The sequence below is a fragment of the Mizuhopecten yessoensis genome, unplaced genomic scaffold, assembly GCF_002113885.1.
Source record: "Mizuhopecten yessoensis strain PY_sf001 unplaced genomic scaffold, ASM211388v2 scaffold4839, whole genome shotgun sequence".
NCBI lineage: Eukaryota > Metazoa > Mollusca > Bivalvia > Pectinida > Pectinidae > Mizuhopecten > Mizuhopecten yessoensis.
In genome coordinates this window covers 1224141-1235325 of record NW_018405747.1, presented here as the reverse complement: position 1 = coordinate 1235325, position 11185 = coordinate 1224141, and the positions used below count along the sequence as shown (strand labels likewise).

The window sequence follows — 11185 nt, the reverse complement described above, 5'->3', positions numbered from 1 at the left end:
GGGGGGGGGGGGGGTCATTGGAGAATAGATATGGCAACAATGTCATCTGTGCTTATTTTCATACTTCAGAAACACTAAAAAAAAGCCTCGATAGGATGTCCTTGTTTCTTCTGTCATCTCACCAAGCAGTGTCACATTCTTATGTTATCCACTAGCAAAACAACAACAAATACTCTGGACCGCGTAACTGACTGCAGGGGCTGCTTCCACCGAAAACTATTCTAAACTGTTCAATAAATGTATACATTTCTTTTCTGTCTTAAGTTTCAACATTATGTTCAAAACAAACAGATTGGACATTACTTACAGTGGTACATATGTAATAGGTACTATACACTGAATAAAATAATCTCATATATATACTATATGTTTGGTAAGTTACTTTGAGTTAGTAAATTGTTATTAAATTGAACAACATTAATACTGACGTTTTTTTTCAATAGCCATGAAGTTATAATAATGATTAATAACAACAAGATCTGTTATTGAAAGTAGCCCGACACATCACCATATCACAAGCACAGCTGTGTTAATGAAGTGGCCTAATTCTGTAACGTTTTGACGTTACATGTCCCAGCCCCCTGTAAATCAGGACATGTCAGGGAAAAACATATTGAATGTTACCTCATGATCAGCAACGAGACATCACTGGGATTTATTGTATTATTTATATTTTTATGACCTTGACCTCATTTATTTTTCATGTAAAATGTCAAAGTTAGGTACACTGTACTAATACCGGTATGAACCTGTTAAAGCTGAAGTTTATCAAATAATTTGTACGCAGAGTGAACCTCAAAATAAGTTTGTAGCCTGTTTACCTGTGGACGTCAGACAAACTATTTGTACTATTGGAAGGTCAGAAAGAACTAGGTTTTCTGTTTGATATTCATCAGCTTCATGTCAAAACCTGAAGGTCATATTGACACAAATATCTCAATAAATCTTTTCTGAAACATCTTTCACTCATGAAAATATCTAGAAACTGACCTTATCGACTTCACGATAAATGACAAATACTGATGGATTGAGTGACTGGAGTTTGACACCTTGTGAACCATCGAGATCATATGACGATGGTGTCCACAGAAAAGGAAGTCATGTACTGAAGGGACATTTTAAAGTGTCTCCTCACTGAAATGTGTTTAACTGAAAACGGCAGCATGGTACTCTACCTGGTGATGGTATTCTGACAACCGCTAACTGAAGGTGTTCCATGAGAAACTACATTAAAACAGATAGAAAATGTTGGAGAGAAAAAAAAAATGCACGGTTATGCTGTGTATACCCCTAACTAATTTCTAAACAGGATTCTTGGTTTCTTTCTTCGTGATAATCTAGTTTGGTTGTCCTCCCCTGCTTTTTGTTTATGAATTACATTTCTGGTTCATAAGATACCTACATTTGTTACAATGAATTTTTTGTCTCATCTTGACACTCCCATAACCAATTATTTCAACTCTACGATGTTTCATCGCCGCTGAAAACAGAGAAGTGCACAAATTTAGCTCATTGTAACAGATTATAAACTTAAGGCCCAATGGGCCTGTATTGTTCACCTGTTATCAAACGCTGTTTGCAACTCAGATCATCTCTGACCAACCAAAATGTTCAAAGTCAAATTTAAACAAATGAAATGGCAAACAAGGTAACATTTACTACTTCAGGAAATATATTAATCTATTTCTTCTGGGTCTTTAGAAGTTCATTAAAGATTTAAACAAAATTGACCCCTGTAAGCTTGCACATCAAGGTCATTTATTTGAATAAACTTGATATCCTATCACAACACTATCCAACAAATATGAATATATGCCTCTTATTTAATCAGAAGAAATTGTTTAAATTGGTTGAAATACATTTGACATCCCTGTCATCTAAAAAGTCAGCTAAGGTTATTAATTTGAACTATTTACAGATAGCCTTACTTTCTACATTCTACAGGCACAACCTTAGACATTTTGGTTATTCAGAAAGTCGTCAACCACATTTTAACTCTGTGACCACCTTGAAAGTGCATGGGTACAAAAACACATGTACATTTACAAAAATCATCGTTTCTTTGTTGTCCTCTGTCAAAATCAATAAATCATTTTAAAGTTAGATATATATCTTCAATGAACTACTAAATTCAGGCTAAATTTGTCCTATTTTTTAGCATTGCATACGAGTACAACATGTACCTGTCTTACAGGTGTAGAATCTATAGTCGGCCTCAAGTTTGAATAGATGATCTGATCTGTCTTTGAAGATCTCCGTGGTATTAAAACAGGGATTCTGTGGTTTGTAGGTTGCATGCGGTCGGCCATATTGAGGTAGTTTTATGTGATGTGAGCGAGACAACATGGAGGTAATACCACAATCTGACTGTGACTTGACTTACAGTGTACTGTTTATGGACTATTAATTCGCCACTCAATCTGAATCATGCAATATAGTTCTATCTGTATTTTACATTATACAACTGTCAGTTCTGATCATTTACAGAAACACAATAAATGGCCTACATCACACAACACACAGCAAGAATGCCATCAAGTTCATTCTTGCAAAATTAAACGATCATTTTCTTTTGTCATTTCATCATAAATCTTCAATAATGAAAAAGCAATGAAATTTTATGGACAAGAATATTACGTAATCACATGAATATACATTGTATGTAAATCAGCAGTTCCATTATCAGATTTTATTCACAAGAGATTTGTTGTTAATTTGAAACATGTAAAAATCAATACAGCCTGACCTACAAGACTTTCTGTATACCACACTATCATTTTATTTTTACAATAGCAAAAATAATCCAATCAAAAGAAAATGGTATATATCCGCCAGAATTCAGAAGATAAATGTCACTCTTTGTTACTCAGCTTCCAGCTACTCCTTGCCTTTTATGCATAGCAAAACATACAAAGTTCATTGAAAAGATAAAAAAAAACATCATCTTTCCAATATCAGTTCTAAAAGGAGACTTAGATTATATGTTTACAGCACAAATAGAGTTGCTTTATATATCTGCATTACAGTACATTTTGTGTGGACAAATAGAGATCCAATAATTGTATATAGAATTCTCTTAGTTAAAAAAAAATAAAGATCGTTTTGCTCAAAGAGATGAATGAAGCAAAAAGAAACTTAATTATCTCCTAGTTGCCCTTTCATTCTGCAATTCAGGGTTTTCAGGCAAAAATCATCTGAACAACATTAACTGAAAGGTCAATTTTCAAAAGTTTTCTTTTTCGGTTATAATTAACTATTGTACAGATTAAACAGTTTTTATCCCCAACCCAACATTTTTTTTAATCTTAGTTTTGCTTTTATTTACAAATTGTGTTTAGAACAAAAATCCTAGTTCTCAGCTAGGATTAAAGAGCATATTAATTTATTACAACTGAAAGACATATTTCCTACTTTGACACATGGTCTAGTCACGATACATCGACCTACGAATTTACATCAAAACATTCAGCCGCTCGTGACCTGCCGGACAAGGGTAAGAATTATTTGAACTTGGTATGACCTTGGTCTTGGACTTGTACACAATACATGATTCATTGCCATACATGTATGAAGATTCATAAAAAAAAATGCTTGTTTAGAAAATGAGTGAACTTCTGACAATGTGTTGGACCCGAGAGACTGCTCAAGTGAAAATTCTTACATGTATTGGGTGGCTTTAAATAAAAGATGATAATAGAAATTACAACTGAATGTTTTCTGTCTGAAATGAAAACTGCAAGAGCATTGATCTGTATGACATTGTGCTACTAAACAGTCATGGGAGGGTACTATGTACATGTGCGATGTGCAATGTCTTTCCATAAGAAGCTGTGGTTCTGTAATTATTTACTGATCAGCTTAAACAATCTTGACCAGTACCATGCTGTCTCTCTCGATCCCCATCTCACAAACCTAACCAACGTTCAATTCGCCGAGGCTGCACCTCGTCCCAACGTACCCATTACAGGCCAGTGCACCGTGATCACATTCACTCAGATCAGTACGGGACGAGAGGACAGCTATCATTACGACCAGGCGCGCTCCACTCATCGGGCACGGCAATCCTTTAATCATAATTCATGTTCTGTTCACTTCACAAATTATTGATCCAGTAACGGGGCATTAATTTGATGACAAACACAATAGAGAGAATTAATGTTTTACTCTAATTTGATGACAAAACACAATAACAGCAAATTAATGCCCGGCTTGTCCCAATTATACCCAGGTGTCCCATCATCTCAATGGGGGAAAAACCCACAACGAAGGATTAACAACCGGACCCATTAATTAGACACTCACGGCCCTGACAGAAATTTTTCATTAACATCCTTGATTACGAAATATTGTATAACAATATTAAACTTCCTACCTTTGGCATCAGTTACCTTTCTATCTTAAAACAAAACATCTTCCTCAAACGGATGAAGCTGCTTTGACTGTATTTGCAACATATGTTTCCTACTGGTGTTGTATAATCACCACGTGTAATACACATGCATTGCATATAAAACCTGCACAACAACAAAGCTCGGTACACAGCCATGTGTCGTTAACAGTCCATAACAGCCATGTGTCGTTAACAGTCCACAATCATTTCAAAGCCTGCATGCTTACCTGATGAAGAAGAAGTAACTTAGATGTTAATTAACAATAAAAAATCAGACAAATGGGCGAGAAATTTGACTTGATGTCACAATATTTTACAAAGGGGTTGCATTGACAATAAAGAAATCAGGTTTGATTTAGAAAAGTAGACTTAGTATTGAAATATTTAATGAAGTGGAGAAATCGAACTAGCCAATTATATTATACATTATGTAGGAACTATGTACCAACAATCACACTTCCATAAAATCATTACTTTTACAAGATATCACCATATACTAGACATCCTTTCATGGGTGGAATCAAAAACAATTGGTTACTGATCCAAAGGGCCATTTGAAATAAAAATCCACTGGTCCTGTATGAAGTGCACTGGTCCAGATAAAGCAGGCTGCAAGATGAGCAAGCGCTAAACTCTTCTGACCCCACCTCCCCACCAGAGAAATTTTGAAGTCTAGAAGCTCTGTGGTACATTCTGGATTCAATACAAAGCTTTTCAAATCTGCTGAAATTATCGATAAGTTTACAAAATATCTACTGGCCCCGCGGGATAGCTTGTTGAAAAACCTACTGGTCCGCCAGGAAAACCACTAGCCATCGGCTTATTCCACGCCTGCCTTCGCTATAAATACACTGTAATTGCTGCTACTATATATAGGGATAACCAAATAATTGTTACTAAGTAGCACCATAACAAGAAACCACTTCATGTTCCAAACCTAGCAACTCTACTGCTACATATATAGTGTTATATAAAACCACAACCAATCAATAAAGAATTAAAGACATTGGGGGAAATTTGACCAAAAAATAGTCTTTGAACTCTATACAATCAAGCATGACAGAGTTATCTCCCTTTATTCCAAAAATATAGTTAATTAAGAAAAAGTAATATCATGGAATTGGATAAGCCCGTGGTAATATTGAACTTTTTATTAAATGATGGTTCTGTGTATTTTCGAAGGAAACAGATCCCTTCAGATTCTTTGTCGAATACTAAGTTTATCTTAGTTAACATAACACCAAGAGGAACATATATCTGCTTTACCGACACTTACATTTTAAAAAAAGGAGATCAACCTTTGTCATGCATGCTCTAAACTTTTAATTATAGTGCATCAGTTTATAATTTAATTCACTCATTTCATTCAAATGCATGGCAAATTTTATAATTTGACGAAAAAGTTATTTGATTGAAGAGACATCACATGAAGAGCCATATTTTTTTAATGAATGTATGTGTAAATGTATGCAATTCCACTATGTACTTATGTTACCTTGCTATCCCAATATTCATAGTCTGTTCCATATGCCCAGTTTGACCACTTGAATTGTTTGGGAATGCCCTGTTAAAAATAGTGCCATGAATGTCACCTGACGGTTTTGAAATGAGGCAGTAAACACAGGTGGTCTGACAGAGATGCAAAGTTTCCAAAGGGGCCCCCAGAGATCTGGGGGCCCTGTCAGGCAACTGCAACTTCTTACCGCACTATGAAACTAAGGAATATGATTTCTAAGGCTGTGTTGAAACTTATTGAATCAGTAATTATTCATCATCAGAAGTTAATTGCACACATGCCAATATTTAAAATTTGAATGAAAAAATATTTGTTGGCATCTCTGCATTATTTACAGACACCAGGAAATACCTATTACCAGAATCTGACCGGTACAAATGGGTATGGGGTTGAACAACTTCCCTCAACCATGGGACAAACCTTTCTCTGTAAAAAGAAATATTCACAAGACGAATATCCCTTTCCAAATGCTTTCATAAAGTGTATATATGCAATGCATTGACAAATATAAAAAAGAGAAACATTTGTTGTTGTTGTTTTATACATTGTACAACTCCATGTCTTTTTTTTATAGACCATGCATTATATATATCAATGTATACTCCCTTTCCCAACTTTCACTGTCTTCATACGTTAACACATAGTAAGTCATATTAGTCATCACACACAATAAACATTTCTGGCAAAGCCACTATGTGTACATGTAGATATGTGTCAGATATGGAACGTGTTGAGATACTTGATAATCATATGTTTTCAATACTTAACATAGATTAAAGCATTCTTGTAAATGGACCCTTTTTTATGTTGAGACAACTTTTTCTTTTATCAGTTCTTTTTGTCTGAAACAGAAGCCGTAGTTCATCGGCAGCACGCATCATTTTTACAACGTGGACAAATGGCTTTTTTTCCCTTTTTCAATGCAGATTCCGATTCTATCTGAAGTAGAAAATTAATTATTTATAGAAAAAAAAGTTGTTGCATGATCATAAATTTGAAGTCAACAGCATGTGAAAACAATTTAAAAAGTATATTTGTTATACGATCCTATTTACTATAAGTGGTTTCTCCTTCCTCAGTTATTCATCCTGAACTGTCATTTTGACATATTTAAATCTTGCATGTAAATAAAAAAAATATGTTTACTTCAGCAATATAATTACATCATACCATTACTGAACCCGGGAATATTATAAATTATGTAAATCTAATAGCGCACGTATCTCATTTGACCCGGAGTACCGACAGAGGAGAACAAAGTATGCCGTGGCCTAGATCACAACAGTTATCCCTTGGAGGGCCCCATAACAAAATCAGTCACTTATCCGTTTCTTTCGCATAAACTACTACTGTATATAGAAACACAAAGTAAACCCTCTCCAATATATGCCCATTAACATAACGAAATAAGTTCATCTGTGTTCCAACTTAGACAAAGATACTAGCGAGGTTAATAGTTTTAGATATTTATTCAGAACAAAAACAGAATTTTTGTTGATTTCATTTCAGCTTTATACCGGCTATCCAGAAGAATACATGCACTTTATTAACCGCTAGAGCAGTTATTTTCTCTTTTGAATACTTCCCACCTGCAATAATGATTCTGTAACGTAATCTTTGTGCTGTCTTTTGACCATTTGGCAACTCTTCGTAGCTGATGCTGTAACGGTTTTCACTCACCAACATCTCCCACGGCTAGTCATTTTGTTTACAATGAAATGGCATGCTATGCGCTTGCATTGTAGCAGGGAAATCCTTGATAAACGTTGGTCAGACAGTTAGAAATCCCAATAATTATCTTAAAATAATTCATTTTTATGAACATATATCAGCCAAATCCGATCGTTTTTTTCCAGAAGGAGACTCATTTGATATGTTTATGTAGTAGTTGAAAAAAAAGACACAAAAACATATACACTTCACTGTGATGACCCTTTAAACTCGTCTGTTTACATTTCCTTATAATCTGTTTTCAGATGGCTCTTCCTTTCAGAAATTGTGTCTGCTGCCTTTTAGCAAGGTCTGACTACCTTCAACGACTTCTACCGCTCCGGTCTTCGGCATCAGGTTCTGACAAGTGTTTTTGCTTGGTCTTTTTGGTATTGCCCAGTCCATGGCTGTTCCCACTTTTGTTAGTCAGCAGTTTGTGTACATATTAATCCTTTGTCGCCCGTCCATGGGCATGTTTTAACCCCTTTTGGATTACAGGCATGTTGTTTGTCCCCTTTTAAAATTGTTTTTTTAAGTAGTTTCGTTTTTATACTGCACCAAATGTTATTGGCATGTCCTAGGGTCTGGCAGATTTGACAGAGACTGTTATATATAGAAGTAGCATCTTCCTGGATAGTGGCTGATATATACTGTATACAACTGATGAGATCATGTTTGGTTGCAAAAAGCTCCAAGATAGATCAGACAGTTGGGGTCCGGACAGTTGTATAGATTCTGAAATGAACCTCTACCTGTACCTCTATCTAGTCCCAGTGTTTCCACAACACTATTCTCATTTATTTAACTTTCACTTGAACTAAAAAAAAAACAGCAGCTTTGTACTTTTCTTCCATCAAAGTTTATCAGGAACAATCTCAAGTGCTTCGAGAGATCATCTTGGAAAGTCTTGGGAGTTCCCATATCTGTGACAGATTTTAATTGTACATAAGATTGCAGTCGCGCTAGAGGGAATAGTGGTAGAGTGGCCGACTAGGTAGTATTGGATTGCAGGTTCAATCCCCGGTGGAAGCACACTATTCTCTTTCCATTTACATATTCTTTTTTTTTCCAAATGCAGATTCAGTTTATAACCTTTATATTTCGGTCAGTGAATGTTAAAGTGTCATATGTCAGACTTACCTGTACCCAAATATGTCTGAGGCGAGAATATTTTAGCATTTGACTTAATATGATGCAATTCCAGTGTAACCCGATACTTTTGATGCAGTTGGAATACTAAAATATCCTGTAGAAAATCGGCCAACCAGCAGCATCTTATGGTAAAAATTCTAGTAACAAATAATCCATCAGTGCGGAGTTGTCTCATAAGCATGCTGCACTTCACTTGTATCACAGATAATCATGATCACTGTACAGTATCGATGTTAGGCTAAAAGAAAGGAAGTAACATTTCCTACACCATTGCTATGTTGTGATTATGTACAGCTGATGTAATGGAGTTATCAACAAAACACTAAGCTGACAATGGCTTAGTTCATACCGAATTCATGGATGCATTTATGTCATATACGAAGAAGGGTATATTCTCATTGAAAAAGCACAGAAAAAAGTTAAATACCTGTTAAGTTTTCGAAGAAATTATGCGACACACATGCACCGGAAATAGTGAAGATGTTCAAATTTTCGAATCGAATTCCGGAATACGGTATCCCGGAAAGACGTACAGCGTTATCACGTACTATTTTTTTAACAATATTTTTTTTATTTCAACCACCTTTTGTGATAGCAGTTTTACATAAAATATATATCAATAAAACATTTCTTTTGTCGATAACCACCAATTTTAAAATGTACCCCTAAATATATACATTGTATATGAAAATAATATCTTTTACCTATGTCGTTGTTATATTTTGACATATTATGTATTAATTCAATAAATATCAGGTTGCATGTCATTATATCAGTTATATCAATTTTATAAGTCAATTATCACCTCATCAAGTATTTGTTTAATTTGTTGTTTATGTGATAGAATATATGGAAAAGAAACCTAAAAGAATGGACCTGTTTAAGTTTAATCAATTTTTCACCTGTACGTTATATGCAACATTATTAAGAAATTATTGAATTACAAAATAATAACAAATCCAACTCCTGTGTGATTGAGAATATGTTGATGTCATTTTAACTGGTTTAATTACTGTGAAGGCAGAATAGTGTATTTGTAGTCAAACAAGAGGCCCATAGGGCCTGTATTGCTCATTTGGATATTTAAGCAACCATGGTAAAATATTGTCTTCATCATAATAGATCCATTCTTCTGTAAAAGTGAAAACCTTTCATCTTTTAGGAAGGAGAAAGATTTCAAAGATTTATGAAAATTTCCCCTGCTGGTCACCACCCCTCTCAGGTTCTGTCCCAGAGGGATGCCACAATCACCGTTTATGCAACATTGCACCACCAATTTGGATGGATGCTCTAAATCATATTTAGTTTGAATCCGTACGGGAGAAGGATTTTACAGATTTATCCCTATTCCCCTATTAGGGCTTGCCCCTTTCTCCCTAGGAGGGGCATCCCTTCCATTTATACAAATTTAAGTCCCCTTGCTCCAAGGATGCTCTACACCAAATTTGGTTAAATCTGCATTAATACCAAAGGAAAAAGATTGAAACATTTATGTCTATTCCTCATATTGGACCCTGCCCCTCTGCTCTCATGGGGAGAGGGGATAGGGCCCGCCACACCCTCTGTTTATATGAAACTGATTTCACATGGTATAAGGATGCTCCTGACCAAATTTAATTAAAATTCCTCCATTTCATATTTCATATGGAAGAAGAAGGATTGTAAAGATGCATTCCTCTTTACTTTACTGGGCCATGCCATTTGCTCACCTGGATAATAAAGCAATCATGGGAAAATATTCTTATTACATAAAATCCCTCCAATGGTACTGAAGAAGAAGGATTTTAAAGATTTAGATTACCCTTTGCAGTCCCGCCCCTCTGCACCCAAAGGGGCCACACCCACCCTTAACACAAAATTAAAGCCTTTCCCAAGGATGCTCCAGGCCAAATTTGGATGAAATCCCTCCAATGGTACAGAAGGAAAAGAGTTTTAAAGATGTAAACCTCAAACTTCCCTATTGGGCCCCTTCTCCTTTGCCCCCAGGCGGGCCACACCCACTGTTTATACATAATTAAGTGCCCTTGGCCTAAGGATGCTCCAGACCAAATTAAGTCAAAATAAACTAGGCTGTTCAGGACTAGTAGCATTTTATTTTTATGGTTAGAAGTCCCTCAATTTGAAGGATTTTAAATATTTATCTCTATTTCCTCTATCAGGCTCCATATCCCTCTGCCCCAAAGTGGGGAATGGGGTGGGGTGGGCCCCTCACATCCCCCGTTCATACAAAAATGATACCACTTTGGACAAGGATGCTTTAGACTGGTTAAAATCCCACCATTCTTACAGCAGTAGAAGGATTTCAAAAACCTCAAGGATAATTTAGTCAAAATGCAATGTACCATTTACAACAAGTAGTGTTTTAAAGGGAAAAGTTGAAGGACAGATGTACGACAGATGCTGGGCCACAGAATTAG

General features: G+C 35.6%; 1 protein-coding gene across 2 annotated transcripts in view; it reads right to left on the bottom strand.

The window, feature by feature from the left end:
* Nucleotides 1-9268, bottom strand: part of LOC110449932 (TOX high mobility group box family member 4-like) — a 102676-nt gene extending 93408 nt beyond the window's left edge. The window contains exon 1 of one of the 2 annotated variants that reach the window (XM_021497111.1): nt 9196-9268. The gene's annotated coding sequence lies outside the window, so the exon portion shown is untranslated. The remainder of the gene's footprint in view (nt 1-9195) is intronic. The other variant, XM_021497112.1, reaches the window with a different exon arrangement.
* Between the last annotated feature and the right edge of the window lie 1917 nt (nt 9269-11185).